Below are 12,206 nucleotides of genomic sequence, written 5' to 3'. Positions count from 1 at the left end.
TTAGGATCGTTGTTTTCTTGTTTTGCTACGTTTTTAGCATGAAGTCGATGTTTTGCTGGGCTTTTTTCCAGTCGTCGGGGTTGATTCTCGGTTGTATGTAGTCACGGAGGGAAGCACATGTTTTTTGAAGTGATGCTATTTCACGATATTTATCACTGATCACAGCACTCATTGCCCGTTTTTCGGCATTGAACACGACCTTTTTAACGCTATAGCTGGTGGTGGGTGTTTTCCACTTGAGGAATTTCGAGGTTACTTCACTGTTCCTGCATGCCTTGAGGAATGCAATATCCGCTTGTCGGGTTTGTATTTTCCTGATATTACACTCGTATTCCCTCATTTCCTTCCGTATGAAAGGTGTAGAATTCATGATGGTTGCAGTAAACGCGGTTTAAAATTACTTACGTGAAATTTAGAAGATTTCACACTTCCGCATTGCACAATTTAATGGTTCAATCCTATTAATTTCGAAGATCCACTGTCTTCATTCACAAAAGGGTACGGCGTTTTTGACAACCAAACTAAACTCGCTTTTGGGTACGCCCCCGTTACTAAATTTCACGTAAGTAATTTTAAACCGCGTTTACTGCAACCATCATGAATCCCCTAATAAGTCTACATCATCTGCATATGCTAACAACTGACTCACACCGTTTAATTTTAGTCCTTCTTTAGTTTCTTTTACCTTCCTAACAGCATATTCTGAGGCAAAATTAAAGAGCAATGGAGATAACACATCTCCTTGTTTTAACCCATCATGAATTGTAAATTTGTCAGACACATTAATAAACACACGAATTTTACTTTCTGTTTCACTGGTGCATACTTTTATCATACTAACAAGCTTCTTAGGTATTACAAACTCTACTAATATATTATATAATTTATCTCTTTTGACCGAATCATATGCATTCTTGAAATCAATGAATAGCTGATGGATATTTTGATTAAATTCCCACTTTTTTTTCAAGCGTCTGTCTGATGTGAAAATTTTGATCTGTAGTTGATCTGTTACGTTTAAATCCACATTGATAATCACCTATAATTTCATTAGCATATGGGGTTAGTCTTGATAAAAGAATGTTATATAATATTTTATATGTTGTTGAGAGTAGAGAAATTCCACAGTAATTATTGCAGTTCATTTTATCACCTTTTTTAAACACAGGAACAATTACGGCCCCGGCGCCCACCCAGCGTCGAATATCATGGGTACCTGGGGGAAACCCTGGGGGGTAAAGGCGGTCAGGGGCGTGATGCTGATCACATCACCCCCACTCACGACCGGATCAAGGAAGTGTATGGCGTTACCCCCACACCCCCTATACGCCTTCATGGTGTGGTGCTATGCACAGGGGACCACTTTACTTTACTTTTTTTACACTGTTGAGGGATTTATTCTTTATTCCACATTAAACAAATTAATTTATGAATTTGACATACGTGGGCGTACCCAAAAGAAACCGAACTAATTTTGTGGTGGGCAGAGCTTTTGTAGTACCGCGTTTTGCCGCTAGGAGCGTATAGAGCGAACCTATCCGAGTCCATAACCCGAGTGCCGTCACTGAAGCAGGTCAGGACACGTTTCGGTGGAGTTTAGAGTGACAGATGTTTTGTGTGATCATCGTTTTTGCAATGGCTGATTTTCGGGAATGGCGTGCGGCGGTGAAATTCTGCGTTTTGCTTTTAAAGGGTGGAACAGAAACTCTTGAAATGTTAAAAACGGCGTACAAGGATGATGCAATGGGGAAAACTCAAGTGTTTGGGTGGTTTTCCCGTTTCAAAAATGGTGAAATGTCAATTGATGACAAACCTTAAACTGGTCATCCTTCCCCGGCCCGAACACATGACAATGTTGAAAAAATTCGTGAAATCATCAACGAAGATCGACGACAGACCATTGAACAAATTGTGGAGCTGTCAGGAGTGATTTGGAGATCAGTGCAGCTAATTTTGACAGACTATATGGGAATGACAAAAACAAGGCTGCGTGGAAGCATGGCATGCTTTGAAAGAAGAGTCCCAAAATGATCCAAACTTTTTTTCTAAAATTATCACAGGTGACGAAACGTGATGCTATGCTTATGATCCAAGATTGAAGCAACAATCAAGCCAGTGGAAGACTTCAAGATCACCACGCCCCAAGAAAGCTCGTCAGGTGAAATCAAACATTAAAACAATGCTACTTGGTTTTTTCGATGTGAGAGGAGTCGTCCATTCAGAGTTTGTTCCGCAGGATCAGACAGTTAACCAGGCTTTCTACTTGGAAGTTTTGAAACAATTGCACAACAGTGTGCGGCAGAAGCGGCCCGATTTGTGGCAGTCGGGTGACAGGTTTTTCCATCATGACAATGCCCCAGCTCACACAGTCTTGTCTGTAGGACAATTCTTGACCAAAAATGGTATGAGCCCTGTTCCTCACCCCCATACTCACCCGACCTTACCCTTGTGACTTCTTTTTTTTGTTTCCTAGAATGAAAGGAGACATGAAAGGAAAGTGTTTTGCTGATGTAGCTGAGGTGAAGAAAAAAACAATGGAGGCACTATCACGTATCACAAAAGATGACTTTAAAAATTGTTTTGAAAAATGGAATCAAAGATTGGACAAGTGTCTTAATACAAGTTTAGAGTACTTTGAAGGGGATTGATTTCTACTTAAATTGTGAATAAATAAGTTCACAAAAAAATTAGTTTGGTTTCTTTTGGGTAGACCCCCGTATTAACAAATTTCCACCATATTTAATTAACTCAGCTGGTATTAAATCAATGCCAGGTGCTTTGTTATTCTTTAGCCTTTTAATAGCATCTTTAACTTCATTCAAGTTAGGTTCTAGAACTAAAGGTTCTGCTGTGTGTACTTCATTTACTTCTGATTTATCTCCTACATGAACATTTAAAAGGTCATTAAAGTAGTTCTTCCATCTATTTAGAATATAGCTTCGGTCAGCTAGAAAATCACCGTCTTTATCTTTTATCAAGTTTACTTTAGGTTGCCACCCCTTTCTAAATTCATTTACACTTTTATATAAATCTCTGATATTTTTGTTTTTGCTGTTTGTTTCAATTTAGTTGATTTTGCTTTTCAAATAATATTTTTTTTTACTTCTAAACATGCGGTTAACTTCTTGCTTTATTCTATCATAATTGCTTAGATTTGTATCATCAGAGTTATTTAACCACCTAAGTCTAGCCTGATTCCTTATTTCTTTTAGATTATGACATTCATTATCAAACCATGGCTTACTTTTTCTTGGTTTATGGTATCCAATACTTTCTTTAGCTGCTGATTCTATTGCATTACGTATCTGCTCCCAATTCTTATTTACATCTGTTTCATTTATATTTTCATCATCATTTAAATCCTGCAAAACATCAAATCTATTTGACAGTTTAATTTGGTAATCTTTCTTAATTCTTTCATCAGCAAATTTTCCTGTATTAAATTTTAGAACTTTTAGACTTTGTTGCTTATGATTTATCACTGAGAGTCTTTCTCTTAATTTAGCAATTACTAAATAATGGTCACTGGCACAGTAAGCACCTCTATGTGTACGAACGTCAATTATAGTAGTATGCCTTCTCTTATCAATGAGAATATGATCTATCTGATTATGAGTTTTACCATCTGGAGAAGACCAGGTATATTTATGGATATCTTTATGTTTAAAAGTGGAACTTTTCACAATTAAATTCTTTGATGTTGCAAAAGTAATCAATCTTATACAATTATCATTACTTAATTCATGAAGACTTTCTTTACCAATCGTGGGTTTAAATGTCTCTTCTTTGCCAATCTGTGCATTACAGTCACCTAACAGAATTATCATATCATACTGAGAAAATTTATCAAAGACCTGTTCTAACTCTGTATAAAAATCTACTTTAGTATTATCATCTTTATCTTCCGTTGGAGCATGTATGTTTATTAAAATAATTTTACACCACCTTCCCTGTAAAACTGCATATGATATCCCATCATTAATAAATTCTACTGTTTTAAGAACCAAGATAATTCTATTATTTATGAAAAAGATTGTTCCAAAATTATGATTTTCAGTACCACCATAGAAAAAAGTATAATTTTTAATTTTACAATTCCCTTCTCCTGGCCACCTAACTTCCTGGACAGCTACTTCATCTAATTTATACTTAACTGTACACTGAAATGCCCCAGGCCGGTAAATGCTCACAACATTCCAGATGCCTAATTTAATATCCATATTCCTAATGTAGATCTTATCCTTAGTCCAGTGACCTCCCAAAGTAGTTCCCACCCGGAGATCCGAACGGGGGACTATTTTACCTCCGGAATATTTTACCTTGGGAACATCCATGGCCTCATATTGCTGTTTCTTGACATGTCTTTTTACAGTGCAGAGTTGTCAGCTCTACGCCTAACCCCCAATATGAATGGAGGACCACACCTGTCATTGGTCAGTGGATCCCTTGGATCTAGCTGGGAGGATCACATTGTAGTCCACGAACCATACCCCAATTCTGCCGATTGTGGGACACTCATAGAGCCATGACAGGACAGCTCTGTAAATCCCAACAGAGCAAAATGTTGACGATTTCACTCTGTTGGTTGACTAACTGCAGTGAACAAGTCACTGGGCGATGAGGTCGTCACATCCCTATGCCTATTCATTTTGGCTAATTACAACATTTAAACACCAAAATTGTTTTTAAGAAAATAACGTAAGTGGTGCATGCTCTGCCTTCCTTTACTGCATGCTTCTGGTTGGCTCCTTTGCATAGAGGAAGATTAAAATTGGAACTCTGACCAAAGTGTGCTATTTGAATCACATTGTGGTATCTTTCCATACATATAGTGAATGTTTGATTTTGGGTCAACTTTATGCACAGAAAGGCTAATCAGGACTGGACCTACAGTTTAAAGTGGAATACAACCACAATGTGCCTCCACCGGGTATCAAACTTGAGTCCCTTTGGTTACAAGGTGACTACGTTACCATTACACCATTGGAAAGGTCCAGCCATATATACATGGGAATCCGATAGACTGATGAAAGTAAAACTAATCTGTTTTCCTACACACATAAGTAGTAGTGTAAAGTAAGGTGTTGTTGGCGCTCACCTCAGAAATCTGAGGAGTCCAATTAAAGCGAGAGACCTAAACCATTATCAACCTTAGGACACACAAGCTGGTAGGTGTGTGTCAATGTGTCTTTACATAAATATGATCAAATGTTAATTATATTTATTAGATATATGAGAATGTATTGTTATTGTTTCAGGTTGACTTGGAAGAAAAGGTTCATGATATGGAAGCTAAACTTGGGTATCTGGAGGAAAAAGTTGAGGATCTGGAGGAACAAGTCAAGGATCTGGAGAAACAAGTCGAGAATCTGGAGAAACAAGTTGAGGATTTGGAGGGAAAAGTTGAGGATCTGGAGAAACAAGTTGAGGATTTGGAGGGAAAAGTTGAGGTTCTTGAGAAACAAGTTGAGGATTTGGATGAGAAAGTTGTGGATTTGGAGGAAAATATTGGGTATCTGGAAAAAGCAAATGAGGTGGGAGTGCAGGAGGAGGGAGTGCCTTTTGCTTCGGGAAGTCACCAGCATACACAGATGCCATTTCCTTATGGTTGGCCAAGTTTCCGGCGAACACAGATACCATATCCTTATGCTTGGCCAGGTTTAAAGGGAACACAGATGCCACATCCTTTTGTTTTGGAACATTCCCAAGCACAGCCACATCCTTATGGCTCAGGAAGTTTTCAATCTGTCCAGATGTCTTACTTGTATGCTACATGTATGGTTCCTATATCACTACCAAATGAGGCATTTTTAAAGATAAATTTCTACATTTCTACACACATGAGATTTATCCAGAAAATAAGAATATATTTACAAACTGTTTATATTGCCATTTCATGTACATACACTACTTTTGACATAGTTACCACCATTGTTAAGTCACTTGTTGTAGAGGGGTCTCAGTTTTTGTATCCCTTTATTGTAGAATGATTCCACCCATGATGCAAACAACATGGCAATTACATTTTTGGCCTTGTTGTTGTCATGAAACTGCTGCCAGCAAGAATGTTTGTACCATAACATTTATGAGAAATTTAGTAAAAGTGAAAAAAATATGGGTTTGCCTACACCACTAGAACTCTTCAACAGGGGCAGCGCAAGGAGGGTGCTTGTTCACCCCTTAATTTTCTTCCATGCTCCCTTCAGCACCAGTGATGGCGCCAGCCTGAAATATGTGGGGGGGCTACAGATTTCGGAGTCAAATTCTCAGGGGGGGTAACTAATACAGACTAAAATGTACTTACTTCATACTTTGAGGGTATAATTTTACCGCTTGCATATTTTACAATCAGAACTCAATATAAATTAATGAGATGTTGCATTTTGTTCCATCATATACAAAAGTACTTTTAGGTACACGAATCTATTATGTCAGATAAAATGCAATAATTATATTGTTTATTTTCCTAAGCAATTATTGAGTGAAATAATATCAGTCTTACTATTCATGTGAAGAGTACAATGTACACCATAGATACTACACTCATTACATTATCAACTCGCTGGATATTCGTATAAACACTACACGAAACACTATTTCTATGTAAACAGTGTGACTAATTTGTTGCTAAAATAAGAAAATGATCCACAGCAAGAAACTACAATAACATACGTTTGTTTTTATCAAGCTCTTCAAAGGTCAGAACAGATAAAGCACTCAACCTCTCGTCACCAATTCGATTTCGAAGGTTTGTCTCAAGCAACCGTTGATGGGGATATGAACATTTCAATAACACAAAACTTATAAAGTTCGTAGAAGAAAATTTTGAATGTTTCAATCATTGCAAGAAGCTGCTGAAGGTCTTTATTTTGACTTCCATTCTGCCTCATAATGTGCCATGACTCTAAACTATTAAAATCACAACAGTAGGAAGCGTGTAAAGATTGTAGCTTTTCATGCTTCAGCAAAGTGGCACTAACTTAATAAAGTAGGCATCAAATAAGAGAAAACACCTTTGAATAGAAACTGTATTAATGATACCATTTTCTCTTCCATGATGAAATATCTGACTTTCCTTGTTCAACGACTGGAATTCAGAACTTAGGGCTACAAATGGTGAGGATGTGAGAAAAATCCTCCTCTTATAGGATGTGTCACTTTCAAGGAACAAAAATATTTTCACTACAAATCCACCTCCACTATGAGACACATATATTAACATAAAATCAATGAATGTAAGTAGTTGCAACTCTTGTACTGGGCATTTTGGTTAGAGAAGTGACTGTTGAAGATAATAATTTTATTTCAGAATATATTATGCTCTGAATATTGATCAAAATTGGATCAATAGTTTTATGGGGTGTGCTTCAAAGATTGATTCTTCTGCACGGAATCAAATTTTGTCTCTTTGATGGTACTGCAGAAATTATTATCTAACATCACAAATAATAATTAATTAGCATGTAGGCCTAGGTGTGCATAGAATGAAATTTGCCCAAGCATGCTGATTTTTGCATCGTATGCAAAAATGTTTACTTGATTGGATTTGTATTAAGATCCACTATATACACAGAAGCTAACTGGGACGAAACCTACAGCTTATAGTGGAATCCAAGCTACTTAATGATATGTGCCTCCACTGGGGATCGAACCCGGATCCCCTTAATTTCAAGGCAGCAGTATTGCTGCTAGATAACCAGGGCGAGGAGGTCCAATTTTAATATTTCCAATTCTTAACGTTTAAGAATTAGTTACTTTGTGTACTCTTTGATTTCTTAACATCCTATTTCTCCATCTTGAATATTTGCAATGACAAGAATAGATATAACAATGAAAAAAATGAGAGAATAACACTCATACCATTGTCGGTACTCAAATGAAGAATTAACAAACAGAAAAGAACATTGACATATCTTTAGATGTTGAACGCTGTCCTACTTTAAAAAAAAATATATCACATAATGTTAGATTTATTCAGAAAATTAGCAATACGATTTATGGAGCCTAATAATGTACACATTTAGCTGCATATGTGAACAATTAAAGAGCAATCTCACAGCCACTGAATACGTCATCCACGTACGAGGCAGGTAATATATTTCATAGCAAGTTTGGCTGGCACTCAGGGGCGGCACCAGAAATTTTCGACCGGGTGGGCAGTAGCTGCATATTGATAAGTTAGGGTGGGCAGTATTAATGTAAGACCACATGTGACTTTTACATATTATTATGCAAAAAGTACAAAGTACGTACTCCATTTTATATATTCGTCCAAGACAGAATGTGTGATTGGTAGGCAATGGTGAAGAAGTTAATTAGTTTTCATAATTCAACTGAGCATGGCATTTTCATCACATGAATTTTTAACTGAAAGAAGCGTAACTTTCTCGTCGGGAGTTAGTTATCATTTTTCTTGGCTTACGAGTTTCTTTTACAACTGGCAAATGCATATCAATGTTTGGATTAAAAATAATTTCTTATTAGGAAAGTTTTAAAGCACATGGAAAAACCAATTCTTCAATCATTCTTTATAAATTTTCATAGGCTAAAGAAAGTCATTATGACAAAATATCACTGAAAATACAAATAGCATTGAAAAATCTGTTCAGAATTGAAGAGATTATTTGCTAAGCTGTTCTTTGATTTCTGAAGTCAGTCTTGGTCTCTCTCATGCGGGAGAAGGAAAAACGTACAGTTAGATGAGCATACTTTCATTTAGGCAACAAATAGTTTTCTGTTGTGGAAATCGATTTTGGCAACAAGGAATGTATCATCGCATCCCGTAATTCATCTCTTTTTCACAGATATCCTGGGCTTCAAGGGATGACTCTTTCAAACTCAAATGTCAACCTCTACATAATACACCCTGGAAACTTAATTTTTGCAGACCAACGAGTCTCTGGTACCTGGAACCTCAGTCAAGATAGTCACTTGTGGGGTTTGTTTGCGTTTAAGTTCGTTTATGAGTCCACTTTATGTACAGAAAGGCTAATCGGGACTGGACTTACAGTTTAAAATGGAATCCGAACCACTACGTTCCTCCACAGGTATTGTACCCGGGATATTATCACTAAAACAAGAGTTGGCTCCGTTTGTGGGTTTTGCATTGTGTGCTTATGTGCATTTGTGTTCACCCCTTCATCACTTTTATCTAATCATCATTCAACCTCTCGTCGTTATTAACTACAACTAACAGAAAAGTGGCTTAAAATAAAACACTCAGTCGAATCAGCCACAGCATACTCTTCCACAAATGGAGATTTATTAGTTCTTAGCACTTCGAAAGCTGAGTTAGTGGTTTCAATTCCACAATGTTTCATTTTTGGATCATGGCAGCTAACTCCATGAACAATGACGCTGTTTTCCGTAACTTTCAAATAGTTCTGTCTGTAAGTGGAAGATATATTTTAATTCTCAGGCAATACGTCTCTCAAAGGGATGCACCTCCTGTTTTGATAAAACGACACGTTTGGTGTGAGCTCTTTCTGTATTTTCTCTCCAAGGGCATAACACTGTCGTCTTGAAATTAAAGGGTCCTTGGTTCGAACCTCCTGGTGGAAGAACATTACATACTAGTTCTGACCACACTTTGAACTGTAGGTCTAGTGCCAATTAGCCTATATCTTAGTATAAAAGTGGGCTTAGAAACAAACAAAAATGTCTTCCGGATATTTTGTGACAACTTATTTTCTTTAATTCAGCTTTATCTACAGATTCGGTTGAATCTTTGATGCTTCTGAAGTTTAAATCATTATTTTTGTTCCTGATTATAATTATAAGTCTCTGATGCCCTCGAATCAAAGTTTTCCGTCCATCCCTTCCGTCTTTTTAATTCTATGTAAGTTAGTCACGTGCTTGCATAACTGACAGGCAAAACTGATATGTGGATAGAGGTTCTCATGAACTCAATAATTATGTAGCTTCTTTTCAAACCTACAGAACGGTTATATCAAAATGTATTTACCTCGGTATTGTAGTGATTATTGTGATTGTTTCTTATTGGTATAATGAAAATAAATTGTTATTTTGGATACCATATGGCTATTTGAAGATGACAAGTACATAAAAATTGCGATGAAATAAGGAAATGGACACATGAAATTGCCCATTTCTTTTCTGGTATTTCAATGTGGACCTTATTAAAAAGACAAAATGATTTGTGTGATGCTGGAGGAAGCAACGTGAAGAAGATGCTTTTATTTGTTTATTTATAGATTACTTTCTTACCCAGGTCGGAATTTATATATGTGTAGGTTCGGAACTGTCATCAAGAACTCTCACCCCTCTACACAGTTTCAATTACAACTTTTTGGTTAAGTTATGTCAGATACTTAGTTATATTTCTGTATTTTTACCACATTCCAAGTATCTATTTTTTTCATTATGTTGCACTTTTCAAAGCATTTTTACTCCAGTGCAGGTGCGGAGCTCAGCCCTCACGCCTCCTCCCCCAAAATCCTGATCTAATCATTATACCTCACATAATTTTGTGCCTCCCACAAGAAGCCTCATAAGCGTACTGGCTGCTTCTAATCATATAAGTGTTCATTGGACCACAGTTTTTGTTTCAAGAGCTCTGGTAATTCGTTTCGATTTACAATGACAAAGTTAATGAAGTTAAAAGAAAATTTAATTAATTTCGTTTAACGTAATATTTTTCTCCAACTTTCCTAAACTTATTTAATAGATAATGTTTCAGCAAAAGGCAGTAAAGCTTTTCTGGGGTAATAAATAATATGTGAACATTTCTAGTGTATATATTATTCACAAGTAAAATATACATGGAATTATCATCAGAATACACTGATATATTGAACATCATTCATATTTCCCATAGTGTATATATTTGTTGAATTTGATTGGGTGGGCAATCGGGTGGGCACAGTAATTTTTGGGTGGGCACTTGCCCACCCGTGCCCACCCCTGTCGCCGTCCCTGCTGGCACTTATGATTGGAGCATTAAGTAGTATCAAATGGTAACCACTGCTATCCAGGTATATATGCATATGCCCCCTCCCCTTGATTTTAGAACACATCATATTAAAACTAACATTGTGATCTAACTGAACTAGAAAATGTACTTGAACATTGTGCTTGCCTCAATGGAATTTTAATAAAGGAAAATGTAAACTTAAGCATTTTAAGTTTTCGGTGAAAATGCATCTACCGTACTACAAAAATCTTGGGGGGCTACAGGGGGCTGAGTCTGGTTTTGGGGGCTTCAGTCCCCTCTAGCCCCTCCTGTAGTGCTGTCCCTGTTCAGCACCCCCTACGTCCAACTGAAAACATTAACCCTTAGAGTGTCATATTATGTCATGTCGTCATATTGAGGACAGAATATTAGGTACTGAAGTAAATTTGCTATTATTGTATGCGACAAGCAAGCACTGAAAGAGATGCCGATGCATGAGTACACACTTTCCTGCAGTGGCATGCCCAAGGGGGGTTGGTGGGGGTCATAACCCCTCCCTTTGATCCAATATTCCTAAAAAAAACAAAGAACGTCAAAGGCAAGAAAAGTTGGCAAAATGAGGGCTGATTACTAAAAAAAAGTATACGTAACCCCTCCCTTTAAAAAATTATGGGCACGCCACTGCTTTTCTGTACTTGTGGCAGCCTCTATAAAGATCAGCTGCCCTTTTTTCCTTTGTCAGCATTGTTGTTATGAATTTTTCTTCTTTTGATTCTTCAAGTGGTATGTTTGTGGTTTTAGATAATTGCCTATAGCTTTTTTTTTCTTTGGATAAATGGTTTATTTTCCACCTGCTTGTTCTTTCTCACACTGGAGCAAAAATTTCAGCTCTTTTCAAGGTATCACCAAGCAGTGCTCGGGAAATTATTTAATGCCAGTTGTAACAAGAAGGGCAGTTTTCTTGTTAATACTTTCTATGTATTTGTTCCACGTAATGTCTAGTAAACATATGATTTCAGGCTCTTTCAAAAACTGTTAGGAAGAGGTCCAATGTTCACTTAGAAATTTTACAGTTCGTTGTTGGTGATAGTGCAGCAGAAGTAATTTTAACGAAGGCGCTGTGGACTTCACGTTTTGTCCTGAAGTGGCAGGCGGAAGGTACAATGTACTATATGCGTTTTGTACCTCCATTGTTTACATTGAAAAGTTCAAAAATTTCATATTGTATTTCAGTACATAGTTCAATAAGACTGCAATGTGTATCTGAATGTTTACACTGTATGACCACTTTCTT

Source organism: Lepisma saccharinum, chromosome 2 (genome assembly GCF_977018435.1).
Source record: "Lepisma saccharinum chromosome 2, izLepSacc3.1, whole genome shotgun sequence".
NCBI lineage: Eukaryota > Metazoa > Arthropoda > Insecta > Zygentoma > Lepismatidae > Lepisma > Lepisma saccharinum.
Note: the sequence above shows the minus strand (reverse complement) of the source record.